This window comes from Pantherophis guttatus, chromosome 1 (genome assembly GCF_059756535.1).
Source record: "Pantherophis guttatus breed Tessera chromosome 1, ASM5975653v1, whole genome shotgun sequence".
Lineage (NCBI taxonomy): Eukaryota > Metazoa > Chordata > Lepidosauria > Squamata > Colubridae > Pantherophis > Pantherophis guttatus.
Window position 1 is genome coordinate 159278674 of NC_142063.1, and position 12681 is coordinate 159291354.

Sequence of the window (12681 nt, forward strand, 5' to 3'; positions counted from 1 at the left end):
CCCCTGCCATTCCACCTTGACATCCTAGAGACTGAGGTGAAAATTCCATAACAAATGCAAGGAAATGGTTCACTTCACCTATATTTACTCCACGTCTGTGCTATGTAGTCTTTAAATTTGACGGTGCAGTTGGGTTTGCTTGGAATAACATCTAGATCCATGATGGCGAACCTATGGTATGCATGCCGGAAGTGGCACACAGAGCCATCTCTCTGGGCACACAAGCCACCGCCCGTTGCTCTTCTGGGTTCCAGCGCGCTGGCCAACTGGTCTTCACATGCGCAGGAGTGCTGGAAACTGGAAGAGCAGCCGCCCGGTGCGCATGTGCATGTGCATGCCGGAAAGATGGTCTTCCAGGTTTTGGTGCGTGCATGTGCACCAGAAGATCAGGTGGCCAGTGCGCATGCACGCACCAAAAACCGGAAGACCATCTTCCTGGCACATGCATGCACACCGGGCAGCTGCTCTTCTGGTTTCTGGCATGCTCGTGCATGCACATGCGCACGCTCCCATTTTGCAACTTGGTGCCGAAAAGGTTCGCCAACACTGATCTAGATTAAAGGAATCCAAAATAATATTCATAGCTGCCCATATAAATTAAGTTAAATAAAATTTGAGTATGGCTCATAAACCCTCAATTGTGGCCCAAACATATCCTCATAACTGTTTTTATGCAATCTCCATGATATTGCCTTTGCCTTATCCCCAATCCACAGCTGAGAGTTTAAAGCATCCTTAGCTGTTCCAGGTGACCCAAAAGTTTTCTTTTCTTATTCTGCTCTGGACAGGATTTAGCATGCTTGTCAATCATTTGTTTGAGGATATGGTCAGGAGCTGGGATTTACCCCATTTCTGAATGCTGCTTCAGGTTGCTGCAATTACAGCCTCTTTTGGAAAGAAATACATGTAGTGGGATTAAACTTGAAAGGACATGTTTATTAAGGTTTCTTCCTTATCTTGTCAAGGGAAGGTGGCCAGTGTTAAGCTCCCAATCCAGGCAATTCAGCTGCTCATCTTTTCCAAATAATAAGATAAAGAACAATTGACGAAATATTCCTTCCATTGTCTTATTCCTTGGTAGCTATGGAGAATGAGCTTGCTTATATGTGCATACTCTCCAGATACTCCTAATCCTACCTGAAGCTTCTTATGAAAAAAACCACTGATCCAGTGATTTCCTAACATCAAATAAATGGAAGACTGGGCTTACAAATTCAAAAATAAAAATAATTATCCACAATAGTTATGTCAAGATTTGACATGTTACAGATAGGATTAAAAATTCTTGCTTTGCCTAATCCCCTTTATGGCCCATTTCATACTCATCTCCTGCAACAAACAGGTTCACTTTAACCTATCCAATACTTCTGGTTGTAGTTAACCTGAGACATCTAAATTAAGGTAAACTAAAGATAAAAATTCTTCAAGTCAAGCTCAGTTTCTACTGATTTCATCAATGCATCATTTTTTGGCAGTAATGCAGGAATGATTTGCCATTGTTTTAAGAGATTTTTTTTAAAATTTTCCAATCCTGCCAATATTCCTGATAATACATAGTGGTCTAATTACTAACTAGGTCATGCTTAACTTTCACACCCATACAAAAAACAATGGCTATAAAATATGATTTCATTGCTTCCTCTTAATCACATTTCATCACAAAATCCAAGTTCAAATACTACAGTAATTGACCTACTTTAAGCCATTTCTAATACTGGGTTTCAATTCATTCTACTTAGTTTACTAGAGTTTGGGTAGATTTCACTGATCTTGTTGAATAAAATCTTAAATTTGCTTTCCTTATAAATTGCAATACAGTAATATAATCCCTTTTTGGTATAAGGTTTTCCTATTCACTCAGCTGTTTATACTCAACAAAATATTTTTTTAGTCAACTTTGAAGCATTGCCAAAATATCTATCATTTTATAACTAAATCAGAAATACTCTACTACTTGCATTCTTTCAGAAAATCTCTGGGTGAGAATTTCAAGCACCTACATGTCTTTAAGGTATTCTTATTTGTTAATAACAAACTCCTAGTGTTTATCCTGTTTGTACAAGTACCAATTATGCAACAGCTTCTCTGGGCTTCTGAATTCTCTTACAGATGTAGATTTTCTCATAAACCACATTCCTCTTGGGGATGAAGTGGATATCAGACTTGGCCAGAACAGTCTTACAATTTTGTTTACATTCCTGTTTAGTAAAGATAAAGGATTTATAAATATTGTTGGCGCTTTTTCCTATGAAATAAATGAATAGAGTTTCACTTCACCCCTCCTAAAACATGAGTTTTTTGGCTATGGATAGTTAACATTCCTCCCACTTCCCGCCCCCCCTCCCTCCAAATTCAAGACATATTGTACATTAATGAAATATTTTGTAGGGAATGATGCTGGCTAGAAATTCGTATACAGGTAGTCCTCCACTTACCATCATAATTGAGCCCAAAATTTATGTTGCTAAGTGAGAAATTTGTTACATGAGTTTGCCATTTTATGACCTTTCTGGCAAAAATAATAAAGTCAAACACTAGGGAACAGATACCCCCTCCATGTAGCTCCAAATGTTCAAGTACCAGTACCTGATGAAAGAATCAGGTCAGGACCTTGTAAAGCCTGTCAGGATTGGGGACAACCATTTTTTTCAATGGGAGGAGGAAAGCTACCTATTCCACTGGGAAAGTATTATGTGAGAAAAGGCATGCTTTCTGGGTCTGAGACAGTGGTACTCTTTAATTGATGGAACCTATAACATGCCAGCCTATTGGATCTTAAAGAAAGGTCTCTCAAATGGTCTCACAACTATCTAGGTCTTAGGGCATTAAGGGCTTTTTAGGTGACTATGAGCATCTTGAACTATACCAGAAGTCTAGTGGTAACCTGTGAAGTTCCTGAAGTAGTGTTATTACATGGATGTACCAAGATGCACCCAAAACTACGGTATTCGCATTCCTATGTTTTGGACGGCTGTAGTCTCCAAGGTATTACATTATTATGTAGATGTAGTTGTTATGACTTTGAAATTAAAAACTGATCTAAGGCTACAGGAAGGAAGAGAGAATATCAGGTTCTCTTTTTGAAAATATGAACTGTGATTAAATCTGGTATAAATTCAGAATATAAATTTCAGCTGCAATGAGAGATTAGACAAGAAGTCCTCAAATTACCAATTCTTGAAGATTCCTCTTCTAGAATCAGGTGGAGGGGAGGAGGTATCATATCCAGCTAGTGTGAACCCTGATAGAGTAAAAGAAATCTCAAATTCCTCTCTGAGAAGATATCTGGATCTAAAATATCCTGCTGCTTGGAGTAGTATCTTGGTAGTTATAATTACCAGCATGTATTTTCACTGTACAAGCTTCGCAATTACATTTTATGCAATTTGGAACTTTGGTTACATCTAGATAAAAAGCAAGCCAGCATCAACTTTTATTTTATTTTCTATTTTTTTTCTACAGGAGAAAAAGATACTTTAAGTCACAGATTGTGATGACCTGCTTTATATTTTAAATTCCTTTGGCACATGTTATATGTTTTTTAAAAATTCCTTTGAATGTTTGGCATCTGATTACATAGAGTAAAAGGGATTTTTACATTCTATCTTTTCCTTTTAAAAACATTTGATTCTGCTAGTCATATAATCATAATACTCGTTCAACAGTACAGAGCAAAGAGATTGTTCCATAGAATTGATTTCCTTTACATCATTTTTAAAAGTTTACTTGCCAGCTATGACAACAGCATACAGGATCCCTATTTCTTTCCCCTGCAATTAGAGGGAAGATGCCAGGTGAGGATTTTCCTAGAAAATACATGCTGGTTGGTTGGTTAATTCTGAGACTGCTGATGGATGGAAGAAAACACCATTTTGTCCCTCAGCCTGTTCCCAAGTGCAATGTTTAAAAGTCCAGTACATTTCTCTCTCTAGGAGGAGAGGGGCTGAGGGAATCTCCTGAGTATCTGTGCTAGAAAGAGCATGAATTCCATTGAAGATGTTCATTCAGTATCTGTAAATATCCACTCTGGACTGGCAAGAAAGGTTAGTGAGTGCTGTGAAAGTTGACGATCTGCTTATGATGCCATCATCACCATCATCATCATTATCTCTTTTATTCATTAAACATAAAACTCAAGTCAATTGAACATTTAAAAATGTGTCACAAATATGATTGACTGGTGCTAATGGTTGATATGGGTTGCTGCCAGCGCCCTAGGTATCAACCAAGTATCTTCTTAAAATATATGATGTTCCGAGTAGCGCAATTTTTTGCAGTTCTGCTGGTGTTATTGCAGAAAGCTGCAATTTCTTGATGTGTTTTGTAAAATTCTTGGACATGGTACCGAGTGCCCTGATGACAATGGGTATCACTGTTACATGTTTCATCCATAGCCATGGAGTTTCGATGGCCAGGTCGCGATATTTTGTGATTTTTTTCCAGTTCTTTTTCTTTGACTCTGGCATCTCCTGGTACAGCGATATCAATAAACTGTACACTTCAGCCCTCAACAACTGTGATATCTGGCTTGTTATGTTCCAAATGACAATCCACACTAGATATCACGGTTGTCATGGTTGTTATCATCATCATCATCATCATCATCATCATCATCATCATCATCCAAGTTATTTATATGCCACTTTTATTATTTTCTGCAAACATTCCTCCTGTTTTATCCACAACCACCCTGTGAGGAGAGTTGTGCTGAGAGAGAGTGGGACCAGCCCAAAGTCACCAGCTGGCTTTCATGCCTAAGACAGGACTAGAACTCACATCCTCCTGGTTTCTAAAGCCAGCACATTAACCACTACACCAAACTGGCTCTAGGTTTGTATGTTTGTATGGGAATATCTCTGAATATTTAAGCACAAGGCCCAACAACTCTCTCTCCAGCCACAGTCTTTACAGTAAATATGCATAGAAACCCAAAAGCATTTTTTTTATTGAAAAATTTTATGAAAAGTACAAACATTTTCACCTCCCCTTCCCCCCTCAACCCCCCCTCCCCTTCCCACCCTCCCTTCCCCTCCCTCCCCCCACCCCCCTCCCTAGACTTCCCAGAACGAGCACAGGGTATAGCATTCACAAACCAAGAACTAAAATGTGCTAACAAATTATTACATTTCATGTTCTCCCTAGGTCCTTAACTCCTTATAACTCAGAAAAAACAAACATAAACTACTTAATATTATTTCATTCATAAGCTATATGAATCTTCTTATTCGGATACTTCTTCTGTATGTAATCAATCCATTTTGTCCATTCCGATATATATCTCTCATTTGAATGGTCTTTAAGGTATGATGAAATTTTTGCCATTTCCGCCAAATGCACAACTTTTAATGTCCATTCCTCAAACCCAAAAGCATTTTAAAGAGGTCATTGTATTGTATTTATGATATATAAGTACTCTAGTCGGCCTTAATAATAATTGCACCTTATTGTGACATTGGGATCACTGGAATTTGGAATCAACTGAGTTGTAGCAATGGCTTGCTCATACCGTGTTTTCCCAAAAATAAGACCCTGTCTTATATTTTTTTGAACCCCAAATTAAGCACTTGGCCTTATTTTCCAGGAGGTCTTATTATTTTGGGGCATATGGAGCAAGATGGGGCTCCTCTTGCCATCTTACCTGATTTCCAGCTCTGCGTTTAAATATTTTCGGGGAGGGCTTATTTTCAGGGGGAGGCTTATTTTAGCGCATGCACTCAAAAGCCCGATTGGGCTTATTATCAGGGGATGTCTTATTTTCGGGAAAACAGGGTATTGCTGAGGCAATGTAGAATGAGGGCTGCCTCAGCGACTAATTTTAGAGAACATATGTTTACCTACTCTGGTTGACCAAATATAAATGTGAGATAAAAATATAATGGTAAAAATTGTAGGATAGACTTGTTTAATAACATTGTTTAATGTTGTTTCCATTACATTTTTATCTCACATTTATATTTGGTCAGCTCAAGATGGCATGAAGGGCCAGTTTGGTGTAGTGGTTAAGGAGCTGGCTTACAAACCAGGAGACAGTGAGTTCTAGTTCCACCTAAGGCAATGAAAGTTGGCTGGGTAACTTTGGGCCAGTCACTCTCTTTCAGCTCAACCCTCCTCACAGGGTGGTTGTTATGGGTAAAATAGGAGGAGAAAAGAGTATTTGACACGTCTGCTGCCTTGGGTTCCTAATAAAATAATAAAGGCAGGATAAAAACCTGAATAAATAATTAAAATTAAAATGTTGGGGGTAACTGTTCTGGACTGAGGAATGAGGACTGTGGAGAAGTGAGCCATAATTGATCCCCATTTCCATTGGGCCCATAGTCAAAGCTGATCTCTGTTGCTGTTTGTGCATTCAGCGATACAAATACTGTGCTGCACATACTACTTTTTCCTAACTGTAATATGTTTTCTCTGGCCCCCAGATCCAACTGCTCTACATTTCACGCTTGTCATTTTCTTTTTAAGTCTCTACTAGTCAGCTCTAAGGAAGTTCTACTTCTATGAACATAGTTACCCAGGTTAGATAGACCTGACTCAATACATGGCCATTTCACATATTTCACTCCTAAAATCAGGTGTATTTTGACTTTTGATTGTAATAAGATAAGGAGGGTGTTGCTGAACTTGACTCCTGGTGATTACATAGCTATAATTTTTCTTGGTATGATGCAGAAGCAGTTTGCCCATTGCCGTTTTTACAGTCCAATCTAATCTTGCATTTGCTGGTGGTCTCTTCTCCAAACAAAGCTTTCACTTATTCATCCCTCCCTCTTAAAAGTGGGAGAAGCACTTGGAGAAAAATAAGGGACAACTAGGTGGAGAAAAGAAGGAACACGAGGGAATATCTGTGAACATTTGAGCACAGGCCCAACATCTCTCTCTCTTTCTCTCTCTCTCCAGCCACAGTCTTTATTCTATGTGCTATACACTGAAACCCAAGATCATTTTTAAAAGGCCATGCATTATATTATATTGCTTTTGCTGGAATTTTTTGTAACATTTGTCACCCCTTATTTTCCCTATATTTTCCTTTGTCCAGTAATCTTTCAGGTAGTCCTTGACTTGCAACCACAATTGAGCCCAAAATTTATGTTGCTAAGCAAAACATTTGTTAAGGGAATTTTGTCCCATTTTACAACCTCTCTTGTCACAGTTGTTAAGTGAATGACTGCAGCTGTTAAGCTAGTAACATGGTTGTTATGTGAATCTGGCTTCCCCATTGACTTTGCTTGTAAGAAGATCACAAAAGGTGATCACATGATCCCCCGGACATTGCAACCCTCATAAATATGAACCGGTTGCCAAACATCTGAATTTTGATTGAGTAACCATGGGGATGCTGCAATGGTCATAAATGTGAAAAAGGGTCATAACTCACTTTTTTCCGTGCCGTTGTAACTTTGAACAGTCACTAAATGAACTGTTGTAAGTCGAGGACTACCTGTATACATTTTGCAAACATTGATTTTGTTTAGGAGTTTCTCATAAAATTTTTACAACATGCTTGATACGTGGGCGTATAGCTATCCTTGAATTGGCACAAGGCTTTTTAAAACTTCTGTAATTTGATATTACAGAAATTACAGAAATCCAAAGTATCTTCTTTTCTGTTTTCCTAGCATTGGGCAGAAGGTAGAAGTCCTGCCTGCAAAGTCTAAGAACACCTTGGCTGGGAAGACTGGGTAGACTCCAGAGAGGCTGGTTTGGTGGAGAATAAGATGGGAACACTGCCAGGATGTGCTTACGTCTCCTCCTTACTTCCTCCTTTTCTTCTCTACCTCCAGGAGAAGCAATGGAACAAACTGGGTAGACGAGTCTAGCAATAAGGTACAAACAGTGGAAATTCAGGATCAGACAGTACCAAAATAACTTCTGTAGGAGACGAGAAATTAAAGCACAAACCACACTATTGAAGCAGCTGGAGGATGAACAATTATTTCCTATCTTGTATGGAAATGTCTGGATTTGGCTTTTTTATTCAAAGCCCCCTGGGAAAATCTTAATTGTGGAAATATTTTAAAAACACACACACACACACACACACACACACACACACACACACTCACACACACTATAAATAGTAGTCACAGAGTCCCCCCCCCCCAAAAAAAGCAGTATGGATCATTTACTGAAAAGTTTGGAGAATTAACAGCTCTTAAGTTAAAAGTTTCATTTACCTTAATACAGATAGTTCTTGACTTATGACCATGATTGGGAACAGAATTTCTGTGGCTAAGTGAGGTAGCTGTTAAGTGAGCTGCACCCAATTTTCCGACCTTTTTTGCCATGTTTGTTAAGTGAATCGTATGGTTGTTAAGCAAATCTGGATTTCCGCATTGACTTGGCTTGTTGGAAGACGGGCTGGTTAAGGTCGCAAATAGCAATCCCACGACTTTTAGGTGCTGCAACCATCATAATTACATGCCAATTGTCACTTTGGATCACGTGGCCATGGGAATGCTGTATCCATGGGACACCAGTTGTGTCACTTTTTTCAGTATCATTGTAACTTTGAATGGTCACTAAACAAATGGTTGGAAGTTGTGGACTGCCAGTGAGGGCTGCATTCACCCAAATATAAATGATCTGGCATGGCGTACTGAGCAAGAAATAATGGGCTCCTAATGAACTTACATGACAGAGAAGAGTGAGATAGAGATGAATGTTAGTTATAGTCACCTCTCTGTTTCTCACTTCTTTATGCATGTGTACATGTGCATCAGAGGAGCCCAGAATCGACAATGTGAGTACCCCCGCTTGCTTCGCTCGTGCACACGCACCTTGCACACATAAGTGCTGCATCAGAAACACAGCAATTGTATAGGACAGTATAGCTTCGATCACACGCACGCCTTAAGCACATGTGCGCTGTGTCAAAAACATGGCAATTGTATAAGACAGGATAGCACCAAGATGGGTGGGTAGGCCCAGCCACTGGCCATAACTACCGGTTCGCCAGAAGCAGTCCAAACCGGCTGAATCCCACCCCTGATGTGCATGCATGTATGCACCACCTCTTCTCATATACACACCCAGTCAATCCATCCAATCCAATCCAATCCAATCCAATCCAATCCAATCCAATCCAACCCAACCCATCTCTTCTTGGCCCTTCTCTCCTTCTAGTTTTATTCTCCAGGTTTTCAGATTTGTCTCTTTATCTCTCCTACTCATGCTAAGCTCTCATCTGCTTCTCCTCCACATCCAGGTCAACCCTCACTAATTCACTGAGTGCCGTGCCTCCAGTTGCCACGATTGTTTCAAGAAAAAAAAAAGTGAGAGATGTGGGGAAGAAGCAGGTGTACTTGTGAGCTAACATTTCTATAGCAGTTCTTGGTACTATGCTCCATAGTTTTACTTTGGAGCTCTTCTATGCACCCCTCTACTGGCATTTTTCTTGATGTTGTTATGGTAGCAGCAGAAGCTGATAAGCAACCCAGCAGACACTGCAAAGAGGACAACAGTTTGTTTCGTGAGTGATGTACATATGAACTAGGAGATCAAAGGAGTGTGCCAAATACAGCCTCACCCTGAAAGCTGCTAAGCTGCTTTAGCAGCTGTTCCCCATTCAGGGCTAGAAATCCATATGTGCACCTGCCTGTTGATCTCTTTTCTATTTTCCTAGCAACCGTGGCTGCCATGGCAGAAACAAGAATGTTGGAGCTGGGGAGGGAGACAATAAAAGGGTTGGAGTGTGTTGAATTTTCCTGAGAAATAAAGTCTATACTGTAAAAGGATGCATGCCACCTCGGAAAAGCTCTAATTTTGGACAAGGACAGCATTGGGCATGCAGGTCTTGTCTTGTTTTTGTCTGGTTTAAATATTTGACACTTTGAATGTTGACTCTTCCCTAAGATGAGTGTTCTTTAACAAGGGTGCTGTCACTGAAAAGTTTCTAATGATGGACTGGAATGAACTTTTGTTGAAAGAAGCAAAAATGGATGTGTCTCAGACTGCTTTTCTGCCCACTTTGTTGAATAGAAGTGAGAGTTAGGTATGTCAGAAGAAATATAAATACCATATTTTTCGGAGTATAAGACGCACCGGAGTATAAGACACACCTTAGTTTTTGGGGAGGAAAATAAGAAAAAAGCTGATTGGCAGGTGGATCAGCCTCCCAGAATACCCCCAATCAGCTGTTCCCAGAGGTGAATTTTAGCAACAGGTTCCTTGTTGTGAGCTCTGTGTCTTGCTTTTTTTTTCTTTTTTTTCTTTTTTTTCTGCCTCTGAAACTTCTGAAACTCTGTTTCAGAAAAAACTTTTTCCTGCCTCTGAAAGCCTCCGAAACAGAGCTTCAGAAAAAAAGCCTCTGAAGCTCTGTTTGGGGGCTTTTTTTCTGAAGCTTCGTTTCTGATGCTTTTTTCAGCCTCTGAAACCTCCGTTTTGAGAAGCTGGGTGGGGCTACATTCAGAGTATAAGACGCACCCAGATTTTTATTCTCTTTTTGTAGGGGAAAAGGTGCGTCTTATACTCCAAAATATACGGTAATTTGAGTGCAGTGGGAAGGAGGCGCTTAAGAAAAAGGTGTGCTAAACCGGATCCAATATAGATAAAATAGGTAATTCAGGGTTGAACGCTTGGTGTTCTTCAGATTGATTGTTTTCCTGCAACCAGTTATTGGATCCTTGCATGAATGTACAATGAGTACAAAAGACAATGACCAGTAATGAAGTAAGTTGAGGTGGTTTCTTTCATCTTTTGGAGAAAATGAATGAGGATCGAATGACAAAAGAAATGCACATAGGAAGATGAAAGGAAGATGAAGACTGAGAAGGTCATGACTGGATTGAGTTGCTAAAATTTTCACAAGGGACAGAGGAGAAGGTTCAAGAACACATTTTAAATATCTCTAATTTATAATTCAGGCAATTCTCACATTGCAAAAAACATATTACTACTACTAAATAGGATAAGGAAATCTCTATGATTGTAGCAAAATTTTGTACAATCACTATGACAGAAGCTTTTGGTTCTAATAATTTTCTCAGATGAATTTAGTTTGGGTATTAATAGGCTTTTATTGGAAAGATGTTCTCTCGCTTTCTCATGTATGTATGTATGTATGTATGTATGTATGCATGCATGTATGTCTTCTATTTATTTGGTCTATGACTGAGCATTTTAATGAACTAAATGAAAGAACAAAAGTAAATGAACTAGTGTGCAGATGTGGTAAAAGGAAGGATGGAAAGAAATGTATGGAGTTAATTACTGGTGTTTGTGTTAACTAATTTTTTCTGTTTCCTTTTCTTTTTACTATTTCATGCTTTCAATTTCTTTTGGTAATTACTTTCAACTCCCTTTCTGTGTTTTACATCATGCTGTTTACTCTTACTGAGCACAGTGCAATGGGTATGTTTCTGTTATAGAGGTATGCTTCCGAAGAGAAAGCAACGATAAATGTCCTGTCTTTAAATCCCTTTTTGCCAAAGTAACATCAGATTAAAAGAAGGAAAAATGATGTAAAATGTATTACTTGGCCACATTCACAAAATATTTTTTTTCCCAATTACTCCTAAAGCCACCAAAATGAGGGATTAGGAAAAAAATGTATATGTACAGAGACAGGTTCATGTAGATTGGCCTCACCTATAAAACCTGTGAACCTTGGAGTATCATGAGTAGAAGGACACAAAGGAGAATTTAATTTTTTTTTTTGACGACCCAGTCATGACTGAGTTAGCAGAAGAGTGTATCTAAATGACACTATCTACCTCCTTTGCACTTCCCTATTTAGTTCTATTTTAAGTCACTGCAGGTAATGAATGACTTAGCCCTGTGAAGTAGTCCAGAGAAGAAGCACACCCAGGGATGCTAGCTTTATTTTTATTTTACAATTGGCATTAACAGTCTTGTAAGACCGAAAATATTTCTCCCAGGGGTGAAATTCAGCCAGTTCTATCCAGCTTGGGCATACTGGTAGCGCCAACGGCGGGAGGCTCCGCCCGCCAACCCGGACGTCATCACATCCCGTTTTTCACCCTCTGTGCATGTGCAGAAGGCTCTGCGCATATGTGAAGGAGGCGCGCACGCTCCCATTTGCGAACTGGTGGCGAAGGTAAGTGAATTTCACCCCTGATTTCTCCCCTCCTTTCCTTTTAGTCTCTGGAAAACTAGGGAGGGGCCCTTCTGAGACATTTCCCATGCCATCTCCCTTCTGTGGACTGAGACATCTTTTACATGCCGGTAGTCCAGTCTGTGGCTCTCTGTCCTGTCTCCCAGGGTCATTCTTACATACTATTGCAACTAACAACTCATCCATACTACTGCTTTGCCATACTTTCCTTCTCTGCCAAGTCTGAAAATGCTTTGTCCCCACAGCCTGCCCCTAATAGACATTCAGAAATGAACATTCAATGTCACTGTCCATACAGCCTCCTTCACATCACACTGTAATGGCAGCAACGGGCAGCTTTCCCTGGCAAATTTCCCTGAAATGTGAGCACCACCAACCACAGGGAGAGTCAACCTCAATTGCCAAACAAAAAGAAAGGGGTGTCAGAATGGGACTTGTGTGCTCGGGGCACTCCATCCAATTAATGGTTTTTCCTGGTTTTCTCCTAAAGATTGTTGCCTGATCAGCCACCAGATGGCAACAAAAAGTTTGTCTTTCTAGATTTCAGTTTTAGCTTGTGCATGGATTTGGGCAGTCAATATGTGAATGTTTTTTATTTTATTTTTATT